This window comes from Perca fluviatilis, chromosome 17 (genome assembly GCF_010015445.1).
Source record: "Perca fluviatilis chromosome 17, GENO_Pfluv_1.0, whole genome shotgun sequence".
Lineage (NCBI taxonomy): Eukaryota > Metazoa > Chordata > Actinopteri > Perciformes > Percidae > Perca > Perca fluviatilis.
In genome coordinates this window covers 31,477,118-31,489,285 of record NC_053128.1, presented here as the reverse complement: position 1 = coordinate 31,489,285, position 12,168 = coordinate 31,477,118, and the positions used below count along the sequence as shown (strand labels likewise).

The 12,168-nt window shown below is 41.4% G+C and overlaps 1 long non-coding RNA gene across 1 annotated transcript in view; it reads right to left on the bottom strand.

Annotated features, from left to right (window-relative positions):
- LOC120545160 overlaps positions 1 to 12,168 on the bottom strand; it is a 31,306-nt gene that overhangs the window by 6,020 nt on the left and 13,118 nt on the right. The window contains exon 2 of the long non-coding RNA XR_005636629.1: positions 5,279 to 5,361. This is a non-coding gene — a long non-coding RNA (uncharacterized LOC120545160). The remainder of the gene's footprint in view (positions 1 to 5,278; positions 5,362 to 12,168) is intronic.

Genomic DNA, 12,168 nt, shown 5'->3' with positions numbered 1-12,168 from the left:
ATTTTCAAAGTATTCAGTAATGGTTTCTTTTAACCCTATTGTGTTGTCTCCCAGTCGACCGCGCAATGTTTTTGCTATTCAGGGTCTAAAATTAAAACTATTTGGTCGTCTTTTTCAACATTTTTGTCGCATTTCTCGAAGTTTTTTCAACATTTTCGTGAAATTTTTTTTGTCACCTTTTTGTCGATTTCTTTCAACATTTTTTTAATTTTTTTTTTCAAATGCTATAAAATTGAATTAAAAAACCCAAATTCAATGAAAGTAGTGAACTGATCATTCATTTTACTTGTGAAGCGCATTGTAGAGAACCATCCACGTTATTTATATATATTTTTTGACAATTTGGTTGAAAGAAACCCCAAATTTCAAACAACAGGAGGGCTAAACACTTTTTTGAATTTAAAAAGAAATAATCTTGGCCTTTATTTGCTTCCATACGACACACAACCTGCAGTATTGTTGGTTTTTACAACTCAAACAGACAGACAGACAGAAACTCGTCCAAACTTGAGTTTTTACTGAACTTCACTCATGGCCTTGTTGTTATGCACAGAGAGTGAGAGGGAGTTAGCCATTAGCTTAGCATTCAGAGTTGGGATCGCACTCCTATAAAAAGCCATATCCAACAGGACAGAGATGCTTTGCTGCACAAAGCTTATATAGCGTTATGTTTTTGAACTGTTTATATCAAATTGATATTGTTGGATGTCTGCGGCTCTATTTAATAACATAAAAGTAATATAAAAATTAAAAAGCACAGACATTTTCTATTTAACATTCAGGGAGACTTTAAGTCAGCTGGAAGTTTAGAATTCACCTTTAAAGTTTAGCGGGTGTCAGAGCAACGAATCACAAAAGGACAATTATTAAAATATGCCCTATTTACAGAGGTGGAAGATTATTTACAGTCCAACAAATATATCCTACTTAAAGTACAGATGTGTATCAGCTAAATGAGAGGGGGAAACGCCAGACACCAGAGCAGGGGGAATGAGAGGAGAAAACGCCAGAGCAAGGGGAATCAATCAGATGAGAGGGGGAAACGCCAGAGCAGGGGGAATGAGAGGAGGAAACACCAGACACCAGAGCAGGGAGAATGAGAGGGGGAAACACCAGAGCAGGGGGAATGAGATGAGAGGGGGAAACACCAGAGCAAGGGGGAATGAGATGAGAGGGGGAAACACCAGAGCAAGGGGGAATCAGGAGAGGGGGAAACACCAGAGCAAGGGGGAATGAGATGAGAGGGGAAACACCAGAGCAAGGGGAATGAGATGAGAGGGGGAAACACCAGAGCAGCAGGGGAATGAGATGAGAGGGGGAAACACCAGAGCAAGGGGGAATGAGATGAGAGGGGGAAACACCAGAGCAAGGGGGAATGAGATGAGAGGGGGAAACACCAGAGCAAGGGGGAAATGAGATGAGAGGGGGAAACACCAGAGCAAGGGGGAATGAGATGAGAGGGGGAAACACCAGAGCAAGGGGAATGAGATGAGAGGGGGAAACACCAGAGCAGGGGGAATGAGATGAGAGGGGGAAACACCAGAGCAGGGGGAATCAGATGAGAGGGGGAAACACCAGAGCAAGGGGGAATGAGATGAGAGGGGGAAACACCAGAGCAGGGGGAATGAGGAGTGAGAGGGGGAAACACCAGAGCAGGGGGAATGAGATGAGAGGGGGAAACACCAGAGCAGGGGGAATCAGATGAGAGGGGGAAACGCCAGAGCGCTTAAAAGGAATTTAAGTTATCATATAAATGTGGTGAAGTAGTGCCCGGGTTGGTCAGTGGGTAGAGCAGGCGCACATATCCAACCTGTGGTAATTTCCTGCATGTCTTCTCTCTCTCTCTCTCTCTCTCTCTCTCTCTCTCTCTCTCTCTCCCCCTTTCTCACCTAGCTGTCCTGTCAAATTAAAAGGCAGAAAAGCCCCCAAAAAAATCTTCTTTAAATGTGCTGAAGTAAAAGCTACCATTGATCCCTCTGAGATGTAGTGGAGTAGAAGTAGGAAGCGGCTACAGCAGTAAATGTACTTCCAACTCTGTATACATTTGTGCTGTAACTCTACAAAAACATTCTGGACATTTTTAATAATTTGTGCCTTGTACCTAAAAACTGACACCCGCCACAATAAGAGCCCAACAGTTGCTGACTGATATCCACGGTGTGTTTTTAAGGAGACGGAGAGGTGGCTGAGGGCTGTTCACATTTGAATATTTTGGTTTAAAAACTGTATATTTGGAGCTTAAACCCCTCAGCTACAGTGTGTTTGTGTTTGTGCTACATCTGCGACTAAATTCACTAATTTTACTAAAATAAAAAAAAGAAGCTGCTCTAGTTTAAAGGTCCCATGACATGGTGCTCTTTGGATGCTTTTATATAGACCTCAGTGGTCCCCTAATACTGTATCTGAAGTCTCTTTTATATAGACCTTAGTGGTCCCCTAATACTGTATCTGAAGTCTCTTTTATATAGACCTTAGTGGTCCCCTAATACTGTATCTGAAGTCTCTTTTATATAGACCTTAGTGGTCCCCTAATACTGTATCTGAAGTCTCTTTTATATAGACCTTAGTGGTCCCCTAATACTGTATCTGAAGTCTCTTTATATAGACCTTAGTGGTCCCACCTACTGTATACTGAAGTCGCTTTACATAAACGGTTGGTTAATACTGTATTTAGCTGATAAAGATCCGCCACCTGGCGGCTTTCATAAGGAGTTTTTTGATCTTTGTTTTTTCAAAGCCGGTTTTCGCGGGGGAAAACAGGCTGGAAGCATATTTTAACCAAACAAGTGACATCTAGCTGCCATGGCGACTTTATAACAACTGCCATTTAGTTATAAAGTGTTGTGGGGGGGAGAAAAGGGTAGAGCCCAGTTGTGTTTTTCTTTCTGCACTCCTTTTCTTTTACGATGACCGTGATGTTTCCGGGTTGGTCGGCTTCCAGCTCAGATTAACTACACTACAGCCGAAGGGTTTTTTTGTTTTTGTTTTTTCAACCTGGACCATATTTTCCAATGTTTAGCGTCTAAGTGACTGATGGGAACAACATCTTTGAGATTGGTCCGGTATTAACGGAGACAAGCTGCAATGTAACGGCAAACCATGAAATGTTGTTTTTGCCGCTGACAGGCTCAGATTATTATTCTAAGATCCTTTTTAGTTTAACATGAAACAGCCCCGAAATCACCATCGCCAAACTTCACCAGACTCCATTTAAATAAACAGCATTTTTATCATCGTAAAACACACTTCATTCAGAGTCGACAGAAACGAAAGGAAAGCCGTCTTGGTTCATATTTCCACTGTTCCAACAAACACCACTCTGGTTTGGTTGAAATAAACCCTTAATTCACCCATTTACATGTGGAGATATGCTGGCTCTATACACGCTAAAAGTCCTGATTATTTACATGGAGTCTGGTGGAGATATGCTGGCTCTATACACGCTAAAAGTCCTGATTATTTACATGGAGTCTGGTGGAGATATGCTGGCTCTATACACGCTAAAAGTCCTGATTATTTACATGGAGTCTGGTGGAGATATGCTGGCGCTATACACGCTAAAAGTCCTGATTATTTACATGGAGTCTGGTGGAGATATGCTGGCTCTATACACCCTAAAAGTCCTGATTATTTACATGGAGTCTGGTGGAGATATGCTGGCTATATACACGCTAAAAGTCCTGATTATTTACATGGAGTCTGGTGGAGATATGCTGGCTATATACACGCTAAAAGTCCTGATTATTTACATGGAGTCTGGTGGAGATATGCTGGCTCTATACACGCTAAAAGTCCTGATTATTTACATGGAGTCTGGTCATAAAAGTGGCAAAACATTGAGTAAAGCGTCCAAAACGCATAAGCCGCCAGAAAAAGCAACAACATTTTTAAAAAAGCAACAGAAACTAGGTGGGCCTAAAGAAGCTTAAAAAAAAAAGAAGACACAAAACAGGAAAATAGGGTCCAGGTTGGGAAAAACAAACAAAGTCAGCGTTTAACGAAGCTGAAGGAGCGGAGAGCCAGGAGCTCGTCCTCAGGCCATGTGTGTGTGGGGGCGGACTGTAAACTAAGTAAGTGCTTTTGGGGTTTGATTCTTTCATTTTAGTAACTGCCTGGACTTGTACCTCAAAAAACGCCCTGATGAAATCCCATTTTATTTGGGTCTGACACAAGTGAATGTCCCCTGGGCTGCATCGTCCCCCTTCTTCACATGTGCTTCTAATCACCACGAGTTAAATATCTTAAAAAAAAAAGAGAGAGAGATCGTTAGCGGCATAAGCTGGCCTTTTGTCGCCACTTGGAGACAATGTTTCTCAGGAGAGAAAGTCAGAGATCATGTACAGCACCTCCCTCACTCAGAAATGTGGTAGTATGGTTGTATTTTGCAGAAAAATATACAAAAATAAAAACTCTGTTACAAATGTCTCCGTGTGGTTTGTCGTCATTGCTTCTTCAGCTTATTTAGATCGGTGTTTTTCAACCTTTTTTTGAGCCACGGCACATTTTTTACATTTAAAAAAAATCCCGCGGCACACCACCAACCAAAAATGTTACAAAATGGCACATTGTAGTCAAATAAGATCAGAATCTGCATTTTTCCTTTTTAAAAACGTATCCATCGATGTTGCAGACTTACATCGATGATCTCGGCCCTACTGCTTACATCCTGGCACCGCCACCAGGTGGCAGTACTTCTATTGTCTTAAATCAACAAGGTCATTATTGCGCTATACTGCCACCTACTGACACAGAATAGTATTTAATTATCTGCCAGTCATCACATCGCAGGCACAGATGCGCAACAATGGCAAATTATTTGCAGTAATTTATTGGACCAATTAAGTAAAATCGGATAATTTCCCACAGCACACAGGACGATCTCTCACGGCACAGCGGTTGAAAATCACTGATTTAGATAATAAATGAATGGGTTTGAGTCATTTCATTGTTTCCCACAGATTAGAAGGCAATTTGTGGCGGTTATACACGTGGATAGCTCAAAATGCCACTTGGCTTTAGGAAAGTGGCGTGTATGTTTACGCAAAGTCATGATGCCACGTTGGACGAATCTATCCGTTTCTCTCCCTGTGACCCCGTCTTTATGATTGAGCAGCACTGGTTGAAGCCTGAAAATATTGTAAACAAATTAATAACATAACTGATTCCACTGGTGGGACCGTTGAGCTCTGGTTCAGAATGATACCTCCGGTTTAATGAAAAAAAAATGAATGAATATATAGCACTTTTTAATGTGTGATTGTGTTCACGAGATACCAACCTTTCGTGGACTTGGGAATTTCGCCAGCCGTCTTCTCCGGTCACAGACTAACTGGTCAGCTGTCCTGGTCATCGCCCGTCTGCCTGTGAGGTCACAAAACACGCCAATGCACTACTCTGTAGAGGTGTTGAATCTTCACCGATCTCCCGATTCGATTATCAGGTCAGCGATTCGATATCTCGATGCATCACAATTAGCCGGTTTATTATTTATTTGATTTTGCAACTGTTTCTATGAAACTACTTGAACATTTGCTCTCACTTTGCGGAAAAAAATAATCGGGATATATATCGTATATCGATATTCAGCCAAAATATATCGGGATATGACTTTTGGTCCATATCGCCCAGCCCTAATCACGATGCGTCAAATTACATTTTTACTATTAAAGACATGTAGGATATTTAATTCGTAGCTTTTCAAGCTTCAAAAACGCTGCACACAGACGCTGAGTGCACGGTGGGATCCACGGTGTTTTAAGCCCCCAACGTCGCCTTACAGGCAGCTAACCCTCAACGTCACCTTAAACATAACCATTGCCGCGCTGCCTGGAAAGCTATGGAGGGAATATTTATTCATTATTCAAATTGAAAGTCCAAAGAGAAAACAAAGCGAGATCAAATTAAAAGTAGTATTATTTAAATTAAAAAATAGTATTATTTAAATTAAAAAATAGTATTATTTAAATTAAAAAATAGTATTTAAATTAAAAATAGTATTATTTTAATTAAAAAATTGTATTATTTTAATTAAAAAATTGTATTATTTTAATTAAAAATTTTATTATTTTATAGTATTATTATAATTAAAAATAGTATTATTTTACTACGCTACTACGAAAAATCATGCCATAATTAAATGTGAAATGTAAAAGCTTAAATGGAAATACTTAAATTAAAATCTCAAATAGAAAAAAATAAATAATTTTATTTATTTTAAAATAATACTATTTTTAATTTGCTCTCGCTTCGTTTTCTCTTTGGACTTTCAATTTGAATTATGAATAAATATTCCCTCCATAGAAGGTGACGTTGGGGGCTTAAAAAAAACAACAACACCGCAGTGTGTGTGCGTGCGTGCGTGCGTGTGTGCGTGCGTGCGTGTGTTTGAGGCGTGAATCTTCACTGATCTCCCGATTCGATTACGATTATCATGTCAGCGATTTAATATCTCGATGCATCACGATGCGTCAAATACATGTTTCTATTAAAGCGATGTAGGATATTTAATTCATAGCTTTTCAAGCTTCAAAAAGCAAACATTCTGCAGTGCTCTAATACTAAATAACTTGGATACATAAAACTATACAGCACTGAGCACATGGCACCTCCTGAATGTGCAAAACATACCAGAATACATACATTAACCTACATTCAATTATAAATAGAAATAATCGATTATGAGCCCGGCCGATTATCGATGCGATGCATCGATTATTTGATTAATTTCAACACCTCTACTACTCTACTGCATATCCATCAGACCTACACTGGGTCGCTTATAAATGTCCATTCCAGACAGAATACCAGCTGAGATCAGTTGCATTGTTTTTTTAATCAGGTCAGCAGTTTTCAGATTACATTATGTGCTTATATAATTGCAAAAGGGTTCTCGACTGTTGTAGACAGAAGTGGCTGAACAAACGCTTGAAATTTCATGCTTTTTGGTCTTAACGTCATACCCAAATTAAAAGTGGTACAGCTCCCATATACTTTGACACTCGGGGGTGTGCCTGATATCATTGGAAAGGTGATTGATGTGGGTGTGGTTGTGTATTTGAGAAGTGTTGTATTTTGTAGTTTTTTGGCTTTTTTTCTTTGCACTTTTCAAATGGAAATAAAAAATAAAAAACGCACAGACATATCTGTAGAAAAAACATCATATAAAATAGATTTTTGAGTCTTTTGGCTTCTGGATTGTTTCTGTAGTAAGCTGAGACGTGTGGCTAATGCCCTGAGTTGTCTGCCACCTGTCAGATGTGTTTACAGTACTGTATTGTAATCATTTTACAGATGTACGACTTGGACGGAAATAAAAAAAACTCTATTCTAGCCTCTGTAACTCTGTCAGTAAGGCCTAGAATCACCCTGACACTTGTAACAAAAACTTGAGCGTTACCTTTCCAACGATATCAGGCACAGCCCCGAGTGTCAAAGTATACGGGAGCTGTACCACTTTTAATTTGGGTGTGACGTTTAGACCAAAAAGCATGAAATTACAAGCGTTTCTTCAGCCACTTCTGTCTACAACAGTGGAGAACCCTTTGGCAATTCTGTAAACACACAATGTAATCTGAAAACTGCTGCCCTGATTAAAAAAACAATGCAACTGATCTCAGCTGGTATTCTGTCTGGAATGGACATTTCTAAGTGACCCCAAACTTTTGACCGGTACTGTAAACAGCAGCTTTGGCAACGAGCTCGAACAATTCAGATCATTCATGTGTGAGCAAGACAAGTCGCCATCAAAGATGCTGAACGCTTGGCCTGCAATCCGTCTTCCCTAATGTGTACATGAGGATGTTTCTCACTTTGCCAGTGACAAACTGTGAAGGGGAGCGCTCATTTTCCCACATGGAGAGAATTCAAAATGAACTGAGAACAAGGATGAGTCAACAACGCTTGAACTCTCTGGCAATAGAGTCGGAGCTCGTCAAAGATGTTGTGCCCAGGGGCCTCTCAGGAGCTTTTTGGGGAAACACTGATCCACATTTTTCACCTTTTTCTGACATTTTAGAGACCAAACAACTAATCCATTCATCCAGAAAATAATCCACACATTAATCAACGAGGGCTGGGTATCACTCAAATACTTTTAGTAACGATACCAAACGAAGAAGAAGAAGTTAAGGAGAAAACACAAGACTTTCACCCAGGAAACAGGTGTTCATGTCCTGAAGAAGTTAAGGAGAAAACACAAGACTTTCACCCAGGAAACAGGTGTTCATGTCCTGAAGAAGTTAAGGAGAAAACACAAGACTTTCACCCAGGAAACAGGTGTTCATGTCCCGGGAGTATTACTTAAGGGGGCCGCTGTTTAACCCCAATCCACAACAGAACTACAGCTATAGAAATACAGCCACGTCATGCTGTTTATAGACTGCTACAGCTACAGACTGACCACCAGAGGGCACCAGAGACTGAAGAAACTCCACATCTTTCTCCATTGAAGCCTCTGAACACCCACACACATGATTTCAGTTATTCTGGCTGATTATAGCTCTGCTTAGGTTGAAGGTGGGCCGGATTGAGATGGGAATTTATTAGATCACAAATCTTTTCTACCAGTAGGAATGATAAAGTCATTTGTCCTGCTCTATCAGCTAACAGGAGACTCAGGAAGATCAGTCTAGACGCCCACACCGTCCTGGGAAGAGCTCCAATCAGCCAGACACACTGACAACACCTGGGTGGGTGCTGAGGGCCTGTAAATAATGCTGCTGAAGTGGGATTCTCAGATGTGTGTGCATGTCCCTTCAGATGGACGAAAGCCTGATTCAACGGAGGAAAGTCCTGCAGAAAAGGTTCCAGCACTGACAACAACTGCTGACATCGCAGAGACAGACTTCTCTAAAAGAGCATAAAAGAGAGTCGGACCGCTCGCCATTTCCGGGTTAGCGCTCCGCCAATCAGATGGGTCATGGAGTCCGACTGCACCGCCCTCCGACCCAGCAAGTCAGCTCGGCAAAAATTAAAGCCGACAGCTCCTCGGATGGACAGCGGCACGGGACACACCGAACAGACTCGAGTCACCGACCTCGCCAGACTGTCCGATAATCGGCTTGGTGTGTCAGCGCCTTAATGGTTGTAGTCCAGAGGGGTCAAACTCAGTTTCCCAGAGGGCCACACTGGAAACTTAAGAATCACATCAAGGGCCAGACATGTTTAGTTTATTAACACACACACACACACAGACACACACACACACGCACACAGACACATACACACACACGCTTTTATTTCATCGAAAAAGTCTCTTTTTTTATTGGATTATTGCGTGTCTCATATAGCCTTCTCACTTACAGTTTGGTCGACATAAAGCCCCAAAAAAAGTAACTTAGCCATTAAAGAAAAAAGGCGACAAAAACATGGGAAAAAATGCCAAAAAAAGGCCCCAAAAATGATGGAAAAAGGCACCAAAAGCGTCTGCAAAAGTGACAAAAACTTCAGAAAAAGCGACAAAAACTAGGCGGGGCCAAAATTTATTGTGAACCTAAATTGATATGCGGGCCGGATCATAATCTGCGAGGGGCCGCATTTGGCCCTCGGGCCACGAGTTTGACACACGTGTGATGTAGTCGGTCCCCAGTGGAAGTTTAATCTTTAAGCTTTTTGAGTGTTACTAACGTATTATCTGCTCCAGCTTCTCCAATGTTTTAGACACAGATACGGTGATAACAAAGGTCCAAAATGATGTGAAATTGCATGTTTTTCATTGGAAAATGTCACATTTTCTTGGGGGGAGGACCCCTAAACCCACCCCCCCACTGCTAAATACAGTCACTGTGTGTTCTGGCTGTGGGTTGTTGTGATTGTGAACTATTTCCTTGCTGAGCTCTTAAAGTACAAACTGCTCATAAATCCCGTCTCACGGCTCTGATGCGATAGGCAGGACAGCTCGTGTTTATTTTTGGCAGTCTGGGTAACGTCTGTAGATTGTTGGCCGGCCGTGTGCCCACGAACGGGATGCCAATATAAAGGGCGAAGGTTTCAGCAGTTTTGACGCAGACACACGCACACACACACACACACACACACAGACAGACAGACAGACAGACAGACAGACAGACAGACACACACACTCCTGAGCTGTGTTTAGAAAATGTCAAGGACACCCTGTGAACTGGCTGGCAGCCCAAATGCCTGTAGAGTACGGGTGAGAGAGAGAGAGTGTGTGTGTGTGTGTGTGTGTGTGTGTGTGTGTGTGTGTGTGTGTGTGTGTGTGTGTGTGTGTGTGTGTGTGTGTTGCTGCTGCAAACCCATTAATCAATTATTATCAAAATAGTTAATTTAAATACGATTAAACAACTAAAAATTGCAGCTCTAGTTTATATATTGGTCATGTTTGTTAACAAGGGACTTTAGCAACTATTTACCACACGCACACACACACATACACACACACACACACACACACACACAGCTCCTCCCACCGTGTGGTGGTGGTGTTTTTTTAAGACCCCAACGTCACTGTCCAGGCAGCGCGGCAAAGGTTATGTTTAAGGTTACGGTGAGGGTTAGCTGCCTGTAAGGCGACGTTGGGGGCTTAAAACACCGTGGATCCCACAGTGCACTCAGCGTCTGTCTCCGTCAAGGAGAGAAGACGGCTGGCGAAATTCACAAGTTCACCAAAGGTCGGTATCTATCTCGTGAACACCTTTTACACAATCACACGTTCACAATCACCGAGCCGACTCTTTAGCAAACAAGCGATTGCGCCCGCTTTAGAAAGTTAACTAGTCGCAAGTTTGCGGTAAAATGCAGTTGGGTTGTCGAGGTCAAAACACCGTATGTAGCAGCTGTGAATCAAATAAACTTATTATAAATAATGTAATGTAATTTTTTTTTACTCTTCCACTGAATGTTTGCTGCTTCAATCCAGGAGAGTATTGAAAACTAGAGGTAGACCATCAACTATCGGTGCCGATTAATCAGCAAAACCGATTAATCGGCACCGATAGTTGATTGGTGGAACTATCGTTATCGGCAGAAGTCCATACCGATAGTTTTCCCCGTTGCTGGAGCGGCTGAGAAGGGTCTGCTGGCATCATGCATTACAATAGCGGCCTCTAGAGGGTCTTTCTAGCTTTTACAGCTGATTTTCTATCCAGCCTGGAACTTGGGCCTTTTTTCGGAGTTGTTGAGCATTTAATCCAAACTGTTACATCCAAGATTTATCCACTTGATGTCCAATAATTCATCACGTTTTCGGTCATTTCTGCCGCTAACTCCGTGCTACCCATAGACAGTAGGTGCTACCGACAAGGGAATCTCCCATGATGCCTTTGTTTATGTTTTCAACCAATGGGGAAGGCAGGTGCGTCACACATTATGCCTTATTTGGGCATCCAAGCGAGAACAGAGAGTATATAGTGGGAAAGATAGATCCCTCCAGGTCAGAGATCGTCTGTTACCGCTCTAAACCGACAGTTTAACTGTTTTTATTTGTTATTTATTACTTTTTGTTTCAGTCTTTTATTGACTTCAATATTTATATTTATTTCATTTAGCATGTTTTCATGGTTCAATACAGTTTTTGTTTTATTTTTATAATAAAGTTCAGCACTGTTTTACTTGGAGGTCATGTTTGTTTTTATCCAGTATGAATTCTAAATACTATCGGTCGATTAATCGGTTATCGGCAAATACGGCCCAACCTAGCTATCGGTATCGGTAAAATCCACTATCGGTCGACCTCTATTGAGAACATTTTGCAATAAGATCGTCCTGATCTTATTTTGCGTGGCTGAAAAAGGCCCGTGTTGAGGATGAGGACCAGCCTGAACCGGAGGGATCGGTCTGAACCAGAGCTCAACAGTCCCACCAGTGGAATCAGTTATGTTATTAATTAATTTACAATATTTTCAGGCTTCAACCAGTGAAAGACAGGATGAGGGAGAGAGAGAGAGAGAGAGAGAGAGAGAGAGAGAGAGAGAGAGAGAGAGAGATTCGTTAGGCATTGAAGTAGGAGATGAGGACAGCATCCAACTGTGAGTCCTCCTCAGTTTTCTTCACGCAAATTGACCAAAAATAACATAAATGGTTCCATACCACGCTCTTCACAAGTCAAATTAAGGATCAGATCACTACTTTCATTGAATTTTGGATGTTTTATTAAATTTGATAGCATTTGAAAAAATTTAAATTAAAAAATTAAAAACAGTATCTTGA